This window comes from Vombatus ursinus, unplaced genomic scaffold (assembly GCF_900497805.2).
Source record: "Vombatus ursinus unplaced genomic scaffold, bare-nosed wombat genome assembly UNPS02014802.1, whole genome shotgun sequence".
Taxonomy (NCBI): domain Eukaryota; kingdom Metazoa; phylum Chordata; class Mammalia; order Diprotodontia; family Vombatidae; genus Vombatus; species Vombatus ursinus.
This window is the reverse complement of record NW_020954580.1, coordinates 12,940,386-12,964,190: the sequence shown is the minus strand read 5'-3', so window position 1 is coordinate 12,964,190 and position 23,805 is coordinate 12,940,386. Positions and strand designations below refer to the sequence as shown.

General features: G+C 36.9%; 1 pseudogene; it reads right to left on the bottom strand.

Moving 5' to 3' along the window:
- Nucleotides 1-382: 382 nt before the first annotated feature.
- LOC114051230 overlaps nt 383-23,805 on the bottom strand; it is a 134,081-nt pseudogene continuing 110,658 nt past the window's right edge.

Below are 23,805 nucleotides of genomic sequence, written 5' to 3'. Positions count from 1 at the left end.
CCAAAACGCAACTGTTAGAAAAGAAAGGGGGAACGGAGCCAAGATGGCAGAGTACAAACAGTGACTTGCTTGAGCTCTCCCTCAAACCCCTCCAAATACCTGTAAAAATGACTCTAAACAAATTCTAGAGCAGCAGAACCCACAAAAAGATGGAGTGAAACAAATTTCCAGCCCAATTCAACATGGATGTTTGATGGGAAAGGTCTATTGTGCTGGGCTGGGAGAGAAGTGCAGTTCAGCGTGGGCTGTGCTGGCAAAGATGGGGCCCTAAGGAACCTGGAGCAGGCCTCAGGGAACTGAATCACTGACAGCTATGGCAGTTTCCAGACTTTTCAACTCACAAATGCCAAAGACAACTTAGAAGGTCAGTGGGAAAGGTCTGTCAGACCTGGGTGAGAGAGGAGCCCAAACCAGCCCTGACCATAGTGCAGCCCTGGGGTGGTGACCATAGTGGCAGAGGCTGCTTCCAGAGCTCTCGACCCACAGATGGTGAGGGGATCCAGCAGCCGACCAGAGAGGGATCTTTGCTGGTGGTGAGGAAGGATTCTCTTGCTTTGCCCGTGCTTGGACCTAGGTCACAGTACTGGGTGGTGGTCCTGGGGTGAGGAGGAATGTTGGCATGGAGGACCTTGTGGTAGTGGTAGAGAGGAAATCCTCCTCACAGTTCCAAGGCAGAAAAGAGGGCTTGTGGTCACTCATAGACCAGAGCACAGGCCAGGAAAGGAGTAATCACCTCTCCTTTGATCATACCACTGTGGAAGAATTGAAAATTTATAGGCCCCTAGAAGTATCTCTGGAAACAGCTGCACAAAACCCCTGAAGTTTGGGACAATACACCCTCCACATTGGAAGTGGAGTCCTACCTTAAAAAAAAGTTTATTGTCTGGGAACATGAGCAAACAGCACAAAAAATCAGACCATAGAATCTAGACATCATCTTTCAAGAAATTATCAAGAAAAACTGATATTCACAGAAACAGAGGGTAAAAGAGAAATGGAAAGAATCCACTGATCACCTCCTGAAAAAGATCCCCAAAGGAAAACTCCTAGGAATATTATAGCCAAATTACAGAGTTCCCAGGTCAAAGAGAAAATGTTGCAAGCAGCCAGAAAGAAACAATTCAAGTATTGTAGAAACACAATCAGGATAACACAAGATTTAGCAGCTTGTACTTTAAGGGATTGGAGGGCTTAGAATATGATATTCCAAATGTCAGATGGGCTAGGATTAAAACCAAGAATCACCTACCCAATAAAATTGAGTATAATTCTTCAGGGGAAAAATGGACATTCAGTGAAATAGAGGACTTTTGAGCATTCTTGATGAAAAGACCAGAGCAGAATAGAGAATTTGGCTTTCAAATACAAGACTCAAGAGAAGCATGAAGAAGTAAACAGGAAAGGGAAATCATAAGGGATTTATTAAGATTGAACTGTTTATATTCCTACATGGAAAGATGATATTTGTAATTCATGAGACCTTTGTCAGTATTAGGGTAGTTGGAGGAAAAAATTATATGTATAGTAGATTGATAGATAGAGGGCATAGGGTGAGTTGAAGATGAATGGGTGATATCTGGAGAATAAAATTAAGGGGTGAGAGAGGATTATGCTGAGAGAAGGAGAAAGGGAGAGGTAAAATGGGGTAAATTTTCTCACATAAAACAGACAAGAAAAGGCTTTTACAGCAGAGGGGAAGTAGGGGAAAGCGAGAAGGAATAAGTGAATCTTATCCTTACTGGATTTGGCTTAAGGAGGGAATAACATACACACTCAACTGAGTATGGAAATCTATCTTACCCTACAGAAAATAGGGGGGGAAGGGGACAAAAGAGCAGGAGGATGATAGAGGGGAGGGCAAATTGGGGGAAGGGGTAATCAGAAGCAAACATTTCTGAGGAGGGACAGGGTCAAAAGAGAGAATAGAATAAATGGGGGGTGGGATAGGATGAAGCGAAATATAGTTAGTTTTTCATAGCATAACTACTACGGAAATGTTTTGCATCACTACACAAATATGACCTGTATCGAGTTGCTTGCCTTCTTAATGAGGGTGGGTGGGGAGGGAGGAAAAGAGAAAAACTGGAACCCAGAGTTTTAAAAACAAATGTTAAAAAAATTGTTTTCACATGCAACTGGGAAATAAGATATACAGGCAATGGGGTAAGGAAATCTTTCCTGCCCTACAGGAAAATAGAAGAGGAAGGGGATAAGAGAAAGGGGAGGGGAAAGGTGGAAGGGAGGGCAGATTGGGAGAAGGGATATTCAGAATGCATTCTCTTCTGGGGTGGGGGGAAGGGAGAGATGGGGAGAAAATTTAGAACTCAAAATCTTGTGGATGTGAATGTTGAAAACTAAAAATAAATAAAATAATGAATCTTAAAAAAAAAGAGGAGCATGAAAAGGTAAACAGGAAAGAGAAATCAAAAGAGACATATTAAAGTTGAACTGCTTACATTCCTACATGGAAAGATGATATTTGTAACTCATGAGACATTTCTCAGTATTAGGGTAGTTGGAAGGAATATACAAATATATATATATATATATTCATATATATATATATTCATATATATATAGACAGAAGCATAGGGTAAGTTGAATATGAAGGGATGATATCTAAAAAAATAAATTTAAGGGATGAGAGAGAATTATACTGGCAGAAGGAGAAAGGGAGAGGTAGAATGGGGTAAATTATTTTACATAAAAGAGACAAGAAAAAGAAGAGGGGGGAGGTGAGAGAGAATGAGTGAATCTTATTTTCATCAGATTTGGCTTGAGGGAATAGCATACATATTTAATTGGGCATGGAAATCTATCTTACACTACAGGAAAATAGGGGAAGGGGATAACAGAAGGGGGCATGATAGAAGGGAGGGCAGATTGGGGGAGGGGGTAATCAGAAGGAAACACTTTTGAGGAGGGACAGGGTCAAAGGAGAGAATAGAATAAATGGGGGGTGGGAGAGGATGGAGGGAAATATAGTTAGTCTTTCATAACATGACTATTAAGGAAGTATTTTGCATGACTACACATGTATAACTTATATCAAATTGCTCACTTTCTCAATGGGATTGGGTGGGCAGGGAGGAAGGGATGACTTTGGAATTCAAAAATTTTAAAAATGAATGTTAAGAATTGTTTTCACATGCAACTGGGAAATAAGATATACAGGCAATAGGGTACAGAAATCTATTCTGCCCTACAGGAAAATAGAAGGGGAAGGGGATAAGAGAAGGCGGGGAATAGAAGGGAGGGCAGATTGGGGGAAGGGATATTCAGAATGTACACCATTTTGGGGTGAGGGAGGGGAGAGATGGGGAGAAAATTTGGAACTCAAAATCTTATGGAAGTGAATGTTGAAAACTAAAAATTAGTTAATTAAAAATAATGAAAAGTTAAAAAAAGAAAAGAAAGGGAAGGAAATCAACAGTCACATCGATTTAGAAGATAAAAAAGTGGCAACTGGAAAATTAGAAATTGGGGCACTTGAACAAAAAGAGGCTTTTATTTTTGTTTTTGTTTTTCCAAGAGGGTTACAGGGAATCAAGCTTCAAAAATCCAAGCAATAAGTTACTTTCTTTCACATCTGGACACATTTTAAACTCTTCACCAAGCAACTGATAGCTCAGTGGATGGAACTCTAGCCTGGAGTAAAGAAGTTTTGTGTTCAAATCCAATATCATACTATTATTAGCTGTTTGACACTGGGCAAGTTATTTAACCTCTGTTTGCCTTTCTTAGTTTCCTTAACTGTAAAATGGGAATTAATAAAAGCACCTTCTCTCATGGTTGTTGTGAAGATCAAATGAGATAATATTTGTAAAAAGTGCCTAGCACAGTACTTGGCCCATAGTAGGCACTATATAGATGCTTATTCCCCTTACCTCTCTTCCCCCAATTCCATTCGCTTTATTTCATCAGACATTTATTCCAACAGACATTGGGTGAATTTAAGTGAATCCTTTTCTATACTTGTTCCTTACCATCCTTTATTTATTATTTATTTATGTGTATTGTCATACATATCATATCATACATATACATGAGAAACAGAAAATGCAGTGATTGTTCTAAACTGCTAACTGGAAACAGTGGTGTCTGGAAGATGACCAGTGGGATTATTATTATTCTTTTAAGGACTATAGGAATTACTGGAGGCCAGAAGGAGATAATGAAATGAAAATGCTTGGAACTATAACTGAAAAACAGTAACATTGAAGTAGACCATCCAAATGACATTCTCTCATCTGTCTACTTTAGATTTAAAAACACAGAAAAATATAGCTAATCTCAGAGTGAACCAGCAGACAGACTACAGAATGCAAAGTCAAGGACTGTATCCAGTCCTTAGCTTAAACCCCAAAGGTCATCTAGACTGGAAGTTCTGTGTTTCAGAAAATCCTGAAAATCACTATTAAACTTTTAGAAATAGACTGTGGTCATTATTCAAGAAAGTCATATTTAATCTATTTCTGCTCCCTCCCCTCTATTTTATTTTATGGCAATATTATTTGCCAAAATATCCATTTTTCCCCTTTCTTTGGTTTTATTTGGTTTTGGTTTCTGAAACAAGAAGCAATGGAAAAGGATTCTACCCAAAAACCATTTCCTCAGATCCAGTCCCATTCACAAGATACTGTGGTCTTTCTCTTCCATGGTGTTAAATTACTATCTTGATTATTTCAAGATTAAGAAAATGTTCCTAGAATGTCCACAACCATAATTTCAAATCCCTATCGTTCTTACTAACATTACTACTGTTGGGATCAGATTATTTATTTATCTTGATCCACAGGGCCTATATCATTGCTGTAAAACTTCTGCCTCCAGTGCTCTAGAGATTACAGAAGCAACTTTTTATCACTGTTCCAGGCATGTCAGAGAATATCTCCTGCTCTTTTAGTTTGGAAAAGTGTGGTCTTGCTCTTGGTCACTCATTTCAGTCATGTCCAACACTTCATGAACCCATTTGGGGTTTTCTTGAAAAAAGACACTGTCATGATTTGCCATTTCCTTTTCCAGCTCATTTTACAGTTAAGGAAACTCATGCAAACAGTTATATGACCTGCCCAGGGTCACACAGCTACTAAGTGTCTGAGGTCAGATTTGAACTCAGGAAGATGAGTCTTCCTGACCCCAGGTCTGGCACTTTATCCACTGTGACATCTAGCTGCCCCTTCTGCAGTCCTACAGATTTTAAAAACAGCCCACAAATCCTAAACAGTAACAAGTGAAAAGAAAATAAGCCTTCAAATAACTTAGTGGGAGATACAACTAAGCCAGTTTAGCTATAGAGTTTATCATCATGGGCCACAATGAGCTCCATGAAGAAGTAGAAATGATACTAAAGAAAATAACGTTGTGATCTAAACCAAATATGGGGACAGCTAGATGGTGTAGTGCATGGAATGACTGGCCAGGAGTCAGAAACTCATTTTCCTTAGTTCAAATCTGGCCTCAGACACTTACTCACTGTGTGACCCTGGGCATCATTTACCCTGTTTACCTCAGTTTCCTCATCTGTACAATGAGCTGGTGAAGGAAATGGCAAACCACTTTAGTATCTTTGCCAAGGAAATGCAAAATGGAGTCACATTGAAGCAGACACAACTGAAAAAAATAAACAACTACAACAGATCGAGTATACACATAAAGGGTCCATACTAGAGGCAAAAAAAAAAGATTAAAATGACGACATGGAAGCATTTATTCTCAAGTTAGATGAAAAAGGATATTCTTCTAAACACTTAGAAAATACTACAAAACTTATTTTTTTTGCCTCTGAATAAAGTGGAGAATGAAAAAATATGGATCTTTTGCAACAAATCCCAGATCCAAATGACATCCACAATCATTTTTAAAAGTGTGGTCTAATAACTTACAAAAAAAAAAAAGAATGAAGAATGTCCAGTGTGCAGATATGTAGCTGAATGGAGAGTCCATAGAGCTAGTCTATTAATACTTCTCTCTTTGACAGAATGGGGCACTGTATGGCCCTGGGCAACGGTCACTCCAATTGCCTCACAAAACAAACAAACAAACAAAACAAAACAAACAAAAAAAAACATTAGATAGAATGGGTCAGCTAGGTGGTGCTACAGATAGAGAACCAGGCTTGGAGTCAGGAAGACTCATTTTCCTGAGGTTAGATCTGGCTTCGACACTTACTAGTTATGTGACCCTAGACAAGTCACTGAACCTTACTTGCCTCAGTTTCCTTATCTGTAAAATGAGCTGGAGAAGGAAATGGCAAACCACTCCAGTAGTTTTACCAAGAAAATTCCAAATGGGTTCAAGAAGAGTCACACATGACAGAAAAATAACTCAACAACAAAACTTTGGGAGCCTGAAGAGAGTTATTTGGGAATAGAGTGAATCCAGATCCAGTCTAAGGTGAGAGATTGGATTTTGTTCATGACATAATGCTTTTAATGACTCATCTCCTAACTAAAGACAAAGTTTACCTTTATAACTTCATTATCCTTGTAGTGGAAATGGCTATATGTATGGAAAACTACATTCCCCAAAGAGTTTAAGCTGTGTTATCACCCAAAGGACAATGGAGAAACATAAGCCAGGCATTAGTAGACTGCAATGCCTTTACTAGTAAAGAGTTACATAGGAGATGAGACACAAGAGACATCATCAGAGAATTATCTTGACCAGAAAAGGAATTGGGTCAATTATGTAGCAAGAGCAAGGGTTAACTGGGAGGAACAGGGAGGTAGTCCCTTGTACTTCATTATTATCCACTCAATGTCAAGGACCACAACAAGATTAGTTAGCCCCCTGTGGAATATTACAAGAGGACAGGGGCAAAAGTCACACCGAAAGAAGGTACCAATAAGTTGTGATCTGTACTATTGATCAGAAAGAGTAACCTCATTGATGAAAGCACAAATCCAGTAAATCTTCAAGCATAACACTTTAACTCACTTATTTGTGTCCAAGGCAGTATCATTTGTTATTAAATTAATAATTATTACAATGTATGAATCACTAGGCTGGATGATTTGTTTGAGAGACAAAGATGAATAAAAGAAAGTCTGTTTGTTCCAAATCTTAAAATATAGTCAAAGACATGGTACATTATAATTATGCTGTAAGGCAATTTATGTTAAATGCCACATGAATGACATAGAAAGAATGTTGCAGGAGTTAAAAAAAAACACAACACAACCTAATTGGCATAAAGAGGAAAAAAAAAATTTTAGAGGGATGTGAGTTTGGGGCTCGTTGAAAATGGTTAGGATTTTAAAATACCAATTATTCCAGGTGGCAGCAACAGAAATACAGAGAAAAGATAGTTCATTGCATGCTGGGCAGGGGAGAGGGGAGGGACAACAGGTAGACTAGTTTCACTGCAAACAGAGTTCTGGTAGAGAAATGATTGGACTTAAAACAGGAATCGTAGTTGAGTCAAAATGCGTGAAGTTTCCAATACCAGACTAAAGAATTTAGATTTTATTCAGAAGGCACTGAGGAGTCAATATAGCAGGTTTTTTGTTTGTCTTTGTTCTTGTTTGTTTTTGTAGTTTTAATTCTGAGACTACAATGGTCAAAGCATCATTTTAGGAAAGCTTATCTAGGGTGGTGTACAAAAAGGATTAGAACAAGGAGAGGGGAGGAAGGAAGAAGCCTACTCCTTTGAGAAGTTTGATTGAAAGGAAAGAGGGAAATTGAATCAAAGCTGGAGGAGATCACATGAAGGATTTTTTTTTCCTCTCCAATGAATGAGAGATATACGTGTTGAAAGTAGAGAGGAAGGAGTCAGGCAAAGGAAATTTGAAGATAATGGAGAGAAACAGAATAGGATACCTAGTCTGTTCACCCCAGGGAACTTCAATTCATATGGATGAGGAGAGAAGGAAAAAAAAAAGATTGATGAAAAGGTAGAAATATATTGAGACAAAAAAAAAAGGAAGATAAGGGACCTTTCTTCACTGGATGACCTTAATTTGATGGGAAACAAAGTAGAAGGTATTTATGTCATATGTGTTCATGATAGTCGGAGGGTGACTGTAAGACAGTTTGGACAGTGGAATGGCCCCAATCCTGGGGTGGGAGTAATTCAATTCTCAGAGATACAGTCAGCTGGAAGTGAGTTTCATCACTTACTCATTTCATCTGTTAGATTCGGTTGTTAGAATCTGATGTCATCACAGAGAATCATCACTTGGTGAGGCATTTCAAAACTTTTACCTGCCCTAACAATTCCATCTTTATGTCTCCTTCAACTCTTGCCTGGGCCTGACCCTTAGAAAAGTGATTGATTTTGCTTTCCCCCACTCTAAATGAATTAATCTACCAAATCATGAGAAGTTTATAGAGATTGTTATGTAAATTGATCTATTTGTCACAAATAGGAGTTTTCTTCTCCCATGAAAGTGAAATCCATAAACATTTCTAGGAACCTATGCTTTTTAAAAAACAGGGATAAAAAAATTGAAAAAAAAAACCCCACAGAGAATAAGCTAATTTTTTTAGCATGAGGCACACCATCTCCCTCAGTTGTCAGGCTATGACAAAGTAAAATATATCAAACCTATGCAGTTAGGGTGTGTAGACACAACCATGTTGGTATGTTCCAGAAGCTTCCAACAGCCCACACCTAACATCAGAGATTTCATTAAATGCCCGTTCCCTTCACCAAAGCCCAGATCCTTTGTTGTGGGAGCACTAACTCCATAGTCCACCTGACATAAAATAGGGAGGTGATTTTGTTTTTGACTGCCACAAAGGCAAATCATAACTGATCACCTTCAAAGATTCCTCCTCACTGGTGGAAGGAAGGGTTTGCAGGGGAAGGATGATGCAGTTTGTATATTGTCAGGCTTGTTTGAAATTTCTTCAAGATAACTAAAGAGATAAAAGACGTTGACTACAAAGTATCCAGGCTGTAAGGTGAAGGTTAAATATGGGCTCCCACTGCCATTATTTATTGGCTGAAACAGCCGGGAAACTTCAGAAGTAGTTAATATATCACAGGAGTGGAGGAAGTGAGACTGACTATATAAACATACCTCAGGGCCTGCTACTGTTGCCATTAACTGCCTGTCTCAGTAAAGGTTTGCTATTAGATAGGATCCTGCTGAAACTGTACTGATTGAACACTGCAGGTAGGTCTCAGAATTAGAGTGAACATGCCTGAGCAGGTGACTCATGAGAGCTTGTCACAGGGAAGGACGGACAAGGGGCCTGGGTTTACCTAAGGGAGGGGGTGAAAACTTATGTGAATCTTTGGGATTCTCAAATTGTCCAGATTTTTTTTTTGACAGTGCTTTCAGAAATTGACTATGGTCTCGTTTCACAAAAATAAACTCCCATCTGAATGTTCCTTTGGCTCACTCTGGCTCATTCAAAGGCATACATTCAACATTATGTTTGTGCCTGCTGCTTATAGTAATTTTATTCTATGTATTAGATGAATATGAAGCTTCTTGAAATTCATTATGAAATAGAAATCTGGGTCAATGATGGGAATGCATTATAAAATCAACTTTGAACAAAGCAATGCATTTCAGCTAACACATAGCTACGAAAAAAGGGCAAAATGTCTAACATGGCTGATTTTTCACTTTGAGGTCAGGAAAATACAATTGTCAGAGATCCTCAAAGGTTACAGTGTACACACTAAATAATTGTTAGTTTAGAAGCTACTTCTATTTGCTGGCTTCACTGGATAAAATGGTAATAATAAGTAAAATGAGAGTTCAGTCCACAGATTAACCATTTTATTACTTTATTTTGTACAAAAAAAGTTTCTTCCTCTCTCCCCCTTTCTCTTCCACCTTTCCCCTTCTCTCTGTCATTGCCTTTCTCTTCCTCCTTCTTACCCCTCCCCATTTAAATTCAATGAAATTAAATATGTATTTATTAAGTATCATATATCCTAGGAACTCTGTGCCAGGAACTGAGGCTAGTGCTGAGGACACAAAGTCAAAAATAAAAACAGTCCATAGTTTAAGGGGCTTACATTCTACTGGGGAGAAATACACACACACACACATAAACACACACACACATACACACACATCCACAAATTAGGAAATACAAATTGCATACAACATAGGTAAAGGGTAAGTCATGCCAAGTGATGGGATGAGAAAAGGCTTTAGGAAGTTGCTAAGCCTTAAAAGGAGTGAGGAATTTTAAGAAGTGAATGTGAACAGAAAGAGAATTCTAAGTATAAGGGTTAGCCTGTACAAAGACTGAGAGGAATTTCACATAGAAGGTGCATAAAGTAGAATGAAGGAGGGAAGAATCTGGTAAAATAATTCTGGGAAAATAGACCAGACCATTTTAGGGGAATGTACTTGAACATATAAGGACTGCTGATAGTGCAATGAATAGAGCATTGGGTTTGGAGTCAGGAAGATGTAACTTCAAATATGGCTTAAGATTCTTACTAGCTGTATGACCCTAGGCAAGTCACTTCACCCCATTTACCTCAGTTCCCTATCTGTAAAATAGGGACAAACTAGAGAATGGCAAACCACTCAAGCATCTTTGCCAAGAACACCCACGAGTTTTGTCCACGGGGTCACATAGAGTCAGACAAAACTGAATGACTGAATAACAACAACCTGAAAGTATATTTCTTATGGACAAGATGAAAATTATCTCTGCTTGCACTTAATTGAATTGTGTCACTTTCCCTAGAGGTTAAATTCATACTTTGTTCTATGAGTGAAGAAACTCCTTCCAAATTTGATTTTAAAAATTGACGGGCATTATAAAATTCATTAGTGTCTTGAGACTTTTCCTTTAAATAATTAATTCAATTATCTTTCAATGTTATTTTGAAGAATGCACAGGGAAAAGAATGTGCCAATTTAATAAGTTAAGATGCCAAATAACGGAAATCATTAAAATCTTTTCAAATAGATCATCTAGTTAAAATTATTTGCTTACAATGAAATATGTATTGCCAAATCTTTATCCAAACACCAGTCTGAGGTTGTAATGTTGACATTATCTTTCACTACAAAACACAACATTTGAATGAAAATATGTGTTCTTAATTGACTGAAAAGCTGTCCATGTAGACCAGAGCCATGAGATAAACCACTTATTTAATTTCAAGATCGTATGTGGGGTAGGACAAGGATTTTTATTCTGTGAGTCAATTATACATTATACAATCAAGTAGACTATTTCCACTGCCATCAAAGAGGGTTTTATTAATAAGGATAAATCATTTTGTGATTTTTCACTGATAGAGAAATACGTGTATGGTTTTAATCCTCTCTACAACAAAATAGTCAAACAGCATGGTCAACCAACTCCCACTAGCTGTTTTGCAACCCACCAACAAGACAGCTGACTTGAACCTCCGTCCCTCTTCCCCATGCCCACTGTTCCACCTATGTACTTTGTGCCATAAAGATAGATGAGTACAATTCAAACACAGGAGAGTGAGTTCAGTCCAGAGGACAAAAATGTAGCATTAAATCCCATATCATAAAATCGGTACTAACAACCTTCAACTAAGCAGACTGTCTCTATTGATTGGGCACCACTATTCATTCATATGAAATACATAAAAAGTTGATTTCACTCTAATGTCTATTTTGAGGATAGCATCCTTTCAATCTAATATATCATTCCTGGAGTTATAGAATATTAGAACTGGAAGGGGCCTTATTGATCATCTTGTCTAGTACATGGTCTCCCTGCCCCCCACCCTACCACCATCCCAACCCACCTCCTGCTTTTATGGATGAGAAAACTTAAGTCCAGAGAAGGAAAGCAAATTACCTAAGGTCACAAAACTAGTAAAAAGCAGAGCTGGGCCTATATAAGACAGATATCCTGTCATCTTGGTTTATTTTACTGTACATCCTTCACCAAAATATGAGTCAATCATAGCATGTAAATGTTAATAAGTTTAGATGACCAGAAAATGAGAAACATCCCTATTACCCCTAACATTCTGATTAACTGACATTTTGTGGACCTATTTAGTATTTTATTTATCTAGTAAACTTTATTTATATGTATATTAATTTAACACAGAGTAAATTGTTCCTCTTTTGTTTTTAGGCCCATAAGGGAAGCTAAATCTACTTCACACTTGCATTACAAAGTCAGTTTATTGGAACCAAACAAACAATATTCATTAAAAAATATTTTTAGCTCTTTTAACAAACAAATATATGCTGTGCCAAAGTATATTGTTTTCTCAAAACAAATTTAAGATATCCCCGTTGCAATTTGTATAAAAGCCAAGGACTATATCCTTTAAAAAAATAAACTTCAATTCAGCAGAGGAATTCAAAACCACATCATGAAACAATAGCTTTAAAAGGAAGTGTGAGTACTGTGGCAGACACAGCTGACATTTCAGGTGGCTAAACCTCTGCTAAGTGCTTAGGTCTTCAGAGTTATTTCTGTAGGCGTATTTGTAACCATTTAAGTACTGACATTAGTAGATGGCTCTTTATAAGTTGGGAATATAGAAAAGTAAAAAAACTTTATAATGGAACATTAATTGCACTGTATGCAAGGAACCCCTGCCATGTGCTTTTAAAAAATAGCTACATTTCCTGTAAGATCAATTTTTTTTTTCCTATGATTTCCCACTGGTCCTGCCTATTGCATTGGAACCCAGCTATGAGCTATGACTCAATTTGAAAAAAAAGAGAGAGAGAGAGCAACATTTGAAAATCACACTATTTAATTCAAAAATTGAATTGGGAACTATTTAGCAAATTATCATCTTGATGTGATTTTGATAGAGTATAAAATTCCTTAAAATATGAGTATCCTATTCAGTCATACATTCGGCAAATATTGAGTAAACACCTACTAGCAAGAAATCATCTCAAAAGTAGTGTTTTCACCCTTTACTAGAGTTAAACTTTTCCTAGAACAATAGAAAAATGAGAAAACTCAGGTAAACAGCATTAAGTGAGTTGCCCAGGGTCACACAGCTAATAAATGGTCAAAACTAGATTTGAACTCATGGAAGATTAGTCTTTCTGACTCCAGGCCCAGCACTCTATACACAATGCCACCTAGCTGCCCTATACAGTTTGGATTACTACTTGTTATTTATAATGTAGGTTAGGTTCTTGGTCAATTTTCATGAGTTCAAATCTGGCTTCAACCACTTACTAGCTGTGTGACCCTGGCCAACTCACTTAACTCTTTTTGCCTGAGTTTTCTCATCTATAAAATGCGCTGGAAAAGGCAAAACTACTCCAGGATCTTTGCCAAGAAAATCCCAAAAGTGGTCATGAAGAGTTGGTCATGACTGAAAATGACTAAAACAAAAACATCCAACCTTCCCCCAAACACTTCTCATGAGAGAAAAGCTACTCTTTTCCAAGTCAGTCTATTTCATTTCTCTCAGACTTATTTCAAACAACTCTAATTTCTTCCTTATACCAAGCTTAAATTGTCCTCTTTTCAACTTCAATCCTGTGACTGAGCAGAGTAAATTTAATCCCTTTTCACTTAGGAGTCTTCCAAATAACTGAAGCCATTGTTGGAGACTCCTTGAGTTTTCAGATCTCCAGGCTAAACCCCTCCAGCTCCTTCAAACAATCTTTATATGGCTTATTCTCAAGGCCCTTGATTATGCAAATTTACCTCTCTGTAAGGTAACTGGCTTTCTGATATCTTTCCAAAAAACATGACATACTAAACTAAACAAAACACACCAGATTTGGCTCAATCATTGCCAATGATAAATTGTCATTTGCTGTGACAATTTCCAACAGTCACAGAACTGTGCTATGATTTCCTTTGTTCAGGACACTGTTAATATCACTTATGTAGAAAAAACACTCCCTCTGGAATCTGAGTTCAATTAGGATTCTGGCTCTTATTCCTACTTGTGGCACCTTGAGCAAGTTATCCCACCTAGGTCTCACTTTCTTCAGAAGGCTGACTATATTGCCTCTGACATTTCTTATAGCTCTTGATCTCTTCAAGCATCATCCTAACATCTGAAGGCTTTTCTTAACTATCACATTATAAAGTTGACTCATAGGAAGATTGCAGTGCTTAGAATCTATCTACACATCATTTTCAGATAACCTGCTATGTAGTCATATTTCTCCCATCTTGTACTTGTGAAGATGATTTTTAATACAAATGCAGTATTTTACATTTATCCTCATTAAATTTTCACATGATGATGTTTAGATATATGTATCTACACACCCATACATGTACACATACATATATGTGTGTGTGTGTGTGTGTGTGTGTATATATATATATAAACACACATACACATGTATTCATGTATATGTTGTAAATGACTTGTCCAGAGAAACATAGTTAGTTAAGTGTCTCAGGCAGATATTAACTCATGTCTTCCTGACTCCAGGTTGAGATAAATGAAAAGTCTGAGATGGAACTTCCAGGAAATATATAATCAATTTATTAATTATGGCTAGTAGATAATCAATAAACTGAGGTCAGTGGTTCTCTTGGAAACCAAAGACTAACTGTGGAGACTGTCTAATGGTTAAGTACCTTTGAAAAAGGGATTGTCCCTGATAGGAAAAAATCAATTCTGATTGGTTAACAATCAATGAAAGAATGAATATTATAATGAAAGGTGGGTTTATTCTAATGAGGGAGTGGGGCCATGCTTCTGATCATTTTACTCTTAGACAAAGAGACTCATCTCTACCCAGAACACTCTGCCTCCAGCAATCTATAAAAAAGGCTCTATCCTCCTCCCAGTCCTACCAGAGTAGAACAATTGGTCTGAATTCACCTAGATTAGATTGTTTTTACTCTTTAATTAGAACTAAGCTCTTCCTGTTGGGTGGGGCCCCCACCCAAGATTGAGTAGAAAGGGAGAATGTCTCATTGTCAGCCCTGTCCTTCACAAGAAAATAAAAAGGAGAATTAAAAAAAAACAACCTTTTTGGGTTCCATATATAAAATTGGTTATTAATATAATAAGAAAATCATTTTCTCAAGGTACAGAATTCTATCTACTGAACCATCAAGCAGTCTCAATTTGATTATTATCTATTTCAATTAACTTGCTTTTATGAGATTCTTCCTAGTGCTCTAGACTAGCAAATCTTAAATGCGTTGGTTTCCATCATACCCTCTTAAAAATAATTGAGGATGCGGAAGAGGTTTTGCTTATATGAATTATGTCCAGGCATATGCTGATAAATGTATAACAATCAGCTCCCCTATATATATATATATATATATATATATCTATATCTCTCTCTCTATATATATATATGACACACCTTTAAACTTCATTATTAGCATTTTCTCTATCGGTTTCTTAAGGCTAAATAATCCACAATAAATCTTGTGCATAATAAATATTTATTTTCTCAAACAAAAATCAGTGGGGAGAGTGTTATTGTTTTATGTATTTTTGTGAATTTCTTTAATGTCTGCCTTGATAGAAGAAAATGAGATTTTCATATCTACTTCTTTACTAAATCTTTCGTGATATGTTATTTTGAATGAAATATATAAGAAAATTTGGCCTCCACTCATGTATGTCGTGGAAAGGGGAGGAATATTTTTATAGGCAAATAATATACTATTATTACCATGAAAATAGTTTTGACTCATGAACCCCCTAAAAGTAGAAGGAAGGAAGGAAGAGAGGAAGAGAGGGAGGGAAAAGAAGGAGTGAAGGATGCATTTATTAGGTACTTTCTATGTGCCAGGCACTATACTAAGTGATTTACAAATATTATTTCATTTAATCCTTACAAAGACCCAAGAAGGTAGGTGCTACTATTACCCCTATCTTACAATTGAGGAAACTAAGACAGAAGGATGAATGACTTGCCCTAACTACTAAGTGTCAGAAGCTGAATTTTAACTCAGGTCTTCCTGATGCCAGGCCCAGTTCTCTATCCACTGAGTTATCTGCCTGCCTTTTGGGGTGATGGGTCCACAAACCACACTTTGAGAACCACTGTTCTGGACTATCAAAATCTGCCCATATTCCAAACATGTTACACTGATAAGCATGTCACATTTACATTCCCTGAAGTCAATGATACAAATGTTGAATGCTACAGTATATATAGCCTCACACCCAAAATATTCTTGGGTACTCCACTAGGGTCCTTCTTGATTTTTTTTTGTTTTTGTTTTTGTTTAGGCAATGGAGTTAAGTGACTTGCCCAGGGTCACACAGCTAGTAAGTGTTATGTGTCTGAGGCCAGATATGAACTCAGATCCTCCTGAATCCAGGGCCAGTGCTCTATCCACTGCACCACCTAGCTGCCCTTCCAGTAGGGTCCTTCTTGCTCCAACCCATCAATGGCCATGCTTTATGTTTCATCATCCAACCAAATCTCTTCAATCATGGGAGCCCTCCTCATTTCATCTCACCCCCAGGCAGAGCATTAAGACAATGTTTTCGTTTGTTCTGTTTTGCTTAAGTCTAAATAAAGGGTACCTATGGCATTCCCCAAATACTATAGTAGTCTTGTCCAAAAAAAAAAAAAAAAGAAGAAAATGAGATTAGGCTGTCCTTATTCCTTCTTGTTAAAACCATATTGACTGTTTATGACAATCCCTTACTCTTCTAGATGTTTGGCAACCACTACAGAATTTTGCCAGAAATTCAAGACAAGCTCACTAACAAGTGTAATATGCTCTGACTTCCCTTGTTTTTAAATGGAGACATTTGTCCTATGGCACTTCTATCATTTTCTACCATCTTTCAGAGGTCATTGGTAGTGTCACAGCAATCACATCTGCCAGTTTGTTTGATATTGTGGGTTATCATTGCTTTGAGACATAACCTGATCAAGCTCCCTCTAACTATCTTTTTAAAAAATTTATCTTATATTTCCTGTGTCTTTTAAGCTTTGTCAATTCTGTCCTTTCCAGTACAAAAGCAATTCTTTTTGGCAAAGAAAACAGAAGCAAAATAAATATAAGTTCTTCAATTTGAGGTTGGGGTTAATTCATTAAAATTTGTTATTTGATATTCATTCATTTTGTTTTTGCTTTCTGCCATCATTGCTGTAAGTCATTCACTGTGGTAACCACCAAAGCACTGTTAGTATTACACGCTATTAGTTGAAAAATGTGAGACACTTAGTCTAAAACCATTTCTAAACCCAAGAACACTTAACTGTGGCCAAAATTCTGATCGAATGTTTTATAAGTTCAATCCAGTGACTTTCTATCTATTACGAGTGTCTTACATGTACCAACTTTTTTACATGTTGTCTCCTCAATTAAAATGTAAGCATTCTGAGTGCATCGACTGTTTTTTTTTCTTTATATGCCCAGTACTTAATAAGAAGTGGTATATAATAAGCACTTAAAAATACCTATTTACTATTCATTAATTATTGTAAAGAAGTCTTCCAGTTCATGTGAATTGATTTTTGTGCTCTGAACTTTTGTCTGCCTTCTCATGGAGGAAATCATTTTCAAAATAACTCTAAGACAAGTGCAATATGAGTAAGCAAATGATTGACAGCAATAAGAAAAGATTCATCACAAAGAATAACACCTAAAAAGCTAGCCTAGGGGTAAAACACACACACATAATATAGATTCAAGTAGAAAACTCCTTAAAAAATAATCATGAAGTCAAGCAGCTGTCTTTGAAAAAGAAGTGTGGTGATAATTGCTATGGGTAAACCAAACAAATGGGTTTTGCTGATCAAAACCTTCCTTTTTTATGTACAGAAATGTAGCATCTGCCACTGATGTAACGAACCAATAATTGGAGCTTACAGTCTATCGTCATGGGAGCTCTACTGCAGTTTTATTTGTTCTTGGCCAACTGTGAAGATAAACTTCACTAAATTCATGTGATGTCCTGTCAATATGAGCTAAGCATATTTTTCCTACTACAGATGGCTGGCTAGTAAAACACCTGGATTATCCCCAGACCCAACAATTATCACAATGGAGGTATGATCTCCAAAGAAGGACCCTCTCAGACTGAAAGCATTGTCCCCAGAAACCTTCCTGAGTGACATATCCCTCTGTTTCCAGCTTAGTTATGAGGTCTGTCTGTCCTCTAATGTATTTTTAAAAATCACTTAGGGATACTGACTTATGGTTTAAAAACAACAACTGAATCAGCAGTAACCTGGAACTAAGCATAAAGCACCTGATGTGGATTTAGAGAGTTTCAGCTCAAAGTCCATCTCTGCTCAAGCTAAATGGCTAACCTGAGGCAAGTGACAACCACCCTGGGTCTCAGCTTCCTAATTAGGCAAACGAAGGGATTGAACGGATGACCTGTGAAGTCTATTAAACTTGTAATACACAAAAATATATTTTGTTACTATTTCAAATTGTCAAATTGATTTTTTCCTATGGGCCCTTGCTTTTGACCTTGCCATTCAAGCTTAGGCACTTTGTTTAAATGCCATTTTATACATAATGGGAGTGTGGGGGGACCTTCTTTGATTCTTCTCCTGCCATAGATTAAAGTTCTTTAAATCATCGTTTATTTGAAGAGAATAATTTAGCTAATATTGATTATCACTACAATATTCTATGTGACTGGGATATAAAAATTAAACATGTGCATAATACAAGTAATTAGAACATTAAATATATGATTACTATATGAATTTCAATTTTGTGACTATAGGTAAAATGCTTACTATATTTAATTTTGAATCCCATTAAAGGCAGGAACTATATATAACATGAATTTATACATACATGTACACACATATGTTTATCTTTAGTCTCTGCCCTCAATAAGTCTACAATCATGTATTTATTTCAATCTTTTAATGATATGTAAGGTAATTTGGTGTGGTTAATTCCTCTACCAATGCAATTTACAACCTTTCAATATAAGTATTGAAATGGCCAAAAAAAAAATCGTTACCCTGTGCCCAACTTGGTGAGGAGCATCTCTAAAATTAGCTACGCTGACTTCAAGCAAATGTATAGTCCATAATTTGGTTCATACTGGTATTTTTCATCATGATGTCTTTTGGAATTGTCTTAGATCATTGCACTGTTGAGAAGAGTTAAGCCTAACAAAGTCCGTCATCACTTAATGTTGCTGTTACTGTGTACAATGTTCTCCTGGTTGCTCACTTCACTCAGCATCAGTTCATGCAAGTCTTTCCAGGTGTTTTCTGAAATCTGCCTGCTCATCATTTCTTATAGAACAACAGTATTCCATTACATTCATATAACACAACTTGTTCAGCCATTCCTTAATTGATGGGCATCCCCAAAATTTCCAATTCTTTGCATGGACACAGTCTTTAAGGACCTAATACCTCTCCCCCATGATAAAGCATTAAAGTTAGATTTTAGGGGAGGTACAATCATTTATAGTCAATATAAACTTATGCACAAATATTGAAAATGTATTAGATTATAACTCCTTAAGAGATCAACCAAAGATTTGAGGAGATATGGGCCATTTTTAGCTAGGAGAAGATGGAAAGACTTCACAGAGGAGATGGTGCCTATGTTGGGCTTTAAAAGAAGGGAAAGATTTCACTAGACAGAAATGGGGGAGGGGAGAAGGAAGAAAGAGAAGTTTTTTGCAGGCATGGGGAAAGCGCATGCAAGTATACAGAGGTAGAAGAGGGCAGAACAAGATAGGGAAATGGCATGTAACAAAAGAGTTGGAATACTGAGTGCTCAAATGGTACTTATATGAGATCAGTCAGGATAGATGAGGCATAGGTACATTGTGGTTAGCCTTGCCTATCATTCTATGAAGTCTGTGCTTTGTTCAATAAGACATGGAGAGCTATTGTCAGTTATTGGGCAGAGGAGTGATGTGATAAGATCCATGAATTAGGAAAAAAAAAAACTGCACAGATTCAGGATGCAGCAGCTAGGTGGTACAGTGGTTTTGGTGAAGTAGATAGAGCATTGGGCTTGGAATCAGGAAGACTCATCTTCCTGAGTTCAAATCTGGCCTCAGACACTTATTAACTGTGTGACACTAGCAAGTCACTTAACCCTGTTTGCCTCAGTTTCCTCATCTGTAAAATGAGATGGAGAAGGAAATGGCAAACCACTCCAGTATCTTTGCCAAGAAAACCCCAAATGGGGTCACAAAGAGTCAGACATTACTGAAAAATGACTGAGCAACAACAAGATTCAAGATCAATTACCAAGGAAACCAAAAGAAGGGAGTTTAGGTAGGGTATTATATTTTTCAAGTGGAAACTCTCCCTTCCACAAAACTTTCTCCACTAACTTACTAAAATGCTTCTAAATCACATTTCCCCTCAACAATTTATTTAATCTGTATATTTCTGCTGATTACTTACCCTTTTTTTCCTATAGTTTTGGTTTTTCCTAAGAACCTTGGAAATTACTTTGCACCCTAATCTTTATTCTGAGGAGAGAAGGAGGATACTATAGGAAACTCCTAGTATAGAAACTTTTTCCTTTGATGCAGTTCCACGATTTACATCACAAGGCCAGCCCTCTATTGTTCTATAATGCTGTATTTGCTGAAATATATTTGTTGACAGACCAATAGTTCACAGTGACTGAAAGGAGATTAACATAATACTACTACTACGGTTAATAATACCCATAATAATAATAATACTAAAATTAAATAGCATTTATATAGTGCTTTAGGGTTTGTAAAGAGAAACTGATCTACTGGAAGGCAAAGTATAAATAACATAGTATCACTCACTGCCTCATCGAATTATTAATATTGCCTTGAGGACCTTCTAAATATCACAGAGCTGTCACGGACAAACTCATGTCATGTCATGAGACCTGTGACTGTGTATAACACTCAGGTTAAATAGACCTCATTTATGGGAAGTCCAAACAACAACAACCACAAAAATAAAAATGACCTGAAGCACCATGCATTATGCAGAACACTTCACAGGCTTTCCACTCCCCTGTCTGAGATCCTCAAATAGCACCTATTTCTAAATTTCTCTCCTTTCTGAAAAAAAAATGCAAATACATATCATAGTGCTGAGATAGATACCACTCATAATTTCCCCTCGCACTACATAGACATACCTGCACCAATCACAAAACTTTTGTCTTCTGTTCAGAAGTGCACCCGTTAGGTTTCATGACTGACAATTATCTCATAATGAAAAACAAGTCAGAATTAATAAAGCTCAAAACTAATACCTGTTACATTCACTTAATGATTTAATGAACAAGGAAAGGATCTTATGAAAAAGTCTTTTGAAGCAAGCCTCAATTTCCAATTAGAACTAATAGTCCACAGGCCTGGGAAAAGAATTGGCTCTCCTCCCCCTATCTACCTACCCACTTGACTTGATTAAGTAAAAGGATGTTTGCCTGCAAAAATGTGCAAGAATCATCCATCCTGCCACCATGTGTTAGAAGCATGTTTAAGGTCACCTGAATATCCGCAGAAGGAAGATCAGGGATACTCTTGGACATATCTATATTACCTTTTTGTATAAGAAATTTAGAGTTAACTTCAGAAGGAAAATTAAATCATCTTAGTAACTCAGTAAGCAGCCAGCCAAATTATACCACTGTGCTAATTGACTAAGTAAATTGGAAAAGAAAGCATCTTGCCATTAGCTTTGGCAGCTATGATTTGAAACCTCTAGTCACACAATCCAGACAGCTGCATACCATTAGTCCAGACAAAAGTCCTAAATGAAGGAGAGTTATCTATTTCATATGAGAAGGACATTCCTGTGCTCTAGAATTGGAAATCACTGGATGTTTTTGAGATCAAGCTATATTTTATGTTCAAGTAAAAATTCTTTTAAAGATTAATCATATGAATAGTTTATACCTTTTTGGTAAGACTGTGACCTTTCGATGGGGTGGAGAGGCTGAGTAATTTTCAAGTTCTTCCAGCTCCTGGTACAGATTTTCCTGCCAAATGTACCAGAAGTAATAATAATAGTTTCTAGAACCCAGAGTCCTAGAGCTGGGAAAATCATCTAGCCCAAGTCATACTTGTAATATGGATATTTAGTATTTTTTAGTTGAGAAAGTACTACTGCTTTAATTAACTTATTTGGTGGGAAGTCAGACTGAGACCAGCCAACTATACATGAAAACTTTTGCCCCTAGCATCAATGATCTAATTACAACATTGGCTCTGGCTAATAGCTGTGGCAAATTCCAGATTGTGTTAATTGACATGATGGGAGTTATTTGATCAACCAGTTGAATCTGGGCTCCTTGTAGCCCGCATCACAATATTTAGATGTGATCCTTATATGGTATGAAAAAGCATGGGGTAGTACTCAACATTTGTCTTTTCTTAAATCTCCAGAGGGCTTAATCTCAAAGACCCCTTCAACTGATATTCTATAACTCAATAACATAATATATTCTATAACTAAATTATAACTCAATAACATCTATGTTTTTCTTCAAATGTCTTAGTAAACCCTTATATAGATAGCTGAAATATTTCAGTGGAGGAAACCTTGAGGAGGACTGAGGCAGTAGTTGGCCCAATCTCCACTAATGTGTGCACAGTACAGACGTACTTTGACTCATACAACTTATGCAATTTTTCCTTTTCCATTTTACTACTCTGTAGTAGCTATCATTGCTCATGCAAATGCTAAGTGAACATAAAAAAGTAACATTTTACTCTTAACACTCATTTTATTTTCACTGCAAATGGGTTAAATGGTTATGCAAACTGTACCTCAGGACTAGATGATTGTGGTTAAGGTCCAGGTTGTGTTATGAGGACAGAAGAGGAAACTGAATTTCTTTCAGAGTTAACTAAAATTAACTGTTGGGTACATGTTTGATTGGTTCAATACATAGCTTATATATAGTTGTTTATAAGTGGTCTGTAAATATCAATATCTTATCATTAAGAAACAAATATTTAAAGTCCCTTTATTTTCCTAGAGTGTAGATAACTAAATGCTGAGTTTGTAATTTAAGCTATTTCCTCATTCTACCTAGAAGGGGCCTTGTAAAAGAAAAAAAGAAAGAAAGAAAGAAAGAAAGAAAGAAAGAAAGAAAGAAAGAAAGAAAGAAAGAAAGAAAGAAAGAAAGAAAAAGAAAGAAAGAAAGAAAAAAAGAAAGCAAGAAAGCAAGAAAGAAGCATTTATTAAGTGCTTACTACATGTAAAGCACTAGGGATGCCAAATAGAAAAACAACACAATTCCTGCCTTCAAGGAGCTGACATTCTAATGGGAGAAACCACACATTGAAAGTTTCAGCGGTAAGTCTGTTAGAAAGGTCCCATAGTCCTGAAGGTTCAGGGCAGAGCAGATGGTGATACCTCTTCTAAAATCATATCAGTTTTTGATGTTGAACTGTTTGACAGTGGCAAGGCCTTTCTTTTCTGGGTCTTCAGTAGCTGTGGCTGAAGCATCTGCAGGAGCAGTTGCCAGGCTACATCTCCACTGGGGTCCACTTCTCAGGATGATGACGGAAGATACAGCACTGGAAGTAAGTCTATTCCCAAGTATTTCGGGATCAGTGTTGGCTGTGGGAGCTGAGCTGTTGGCACGTCAGGTGATTTGTAAAGCATTGATATTCCTGACATTCTTGAGCTCAAAGTCCTGTACCATATGCATCAGGATCAGAGGGGAGATGAACAAGATAGTGGCAGTGCTGACTTGATTTGTGAGGCACATGCCTCCTGAATCTCCTTCAGAGATCCTTGTTACTTCACCTAGGCTAGCATGTTTGCTCTGTGTGTGGCAGCTGGTTGGCATGAAATCATACATTGATAAATTTTTAAATTTCTATTTCTTACTATAAAATTTTTAAGACAAAATTGTAACTATAATCAATTCCTGATTATATTTTTATTCATGTTTTAACTGGGAATGCATAAGCTGTTATTAAAAGTCATTTATGGTGTTTGAAGACAACTCTATACACTA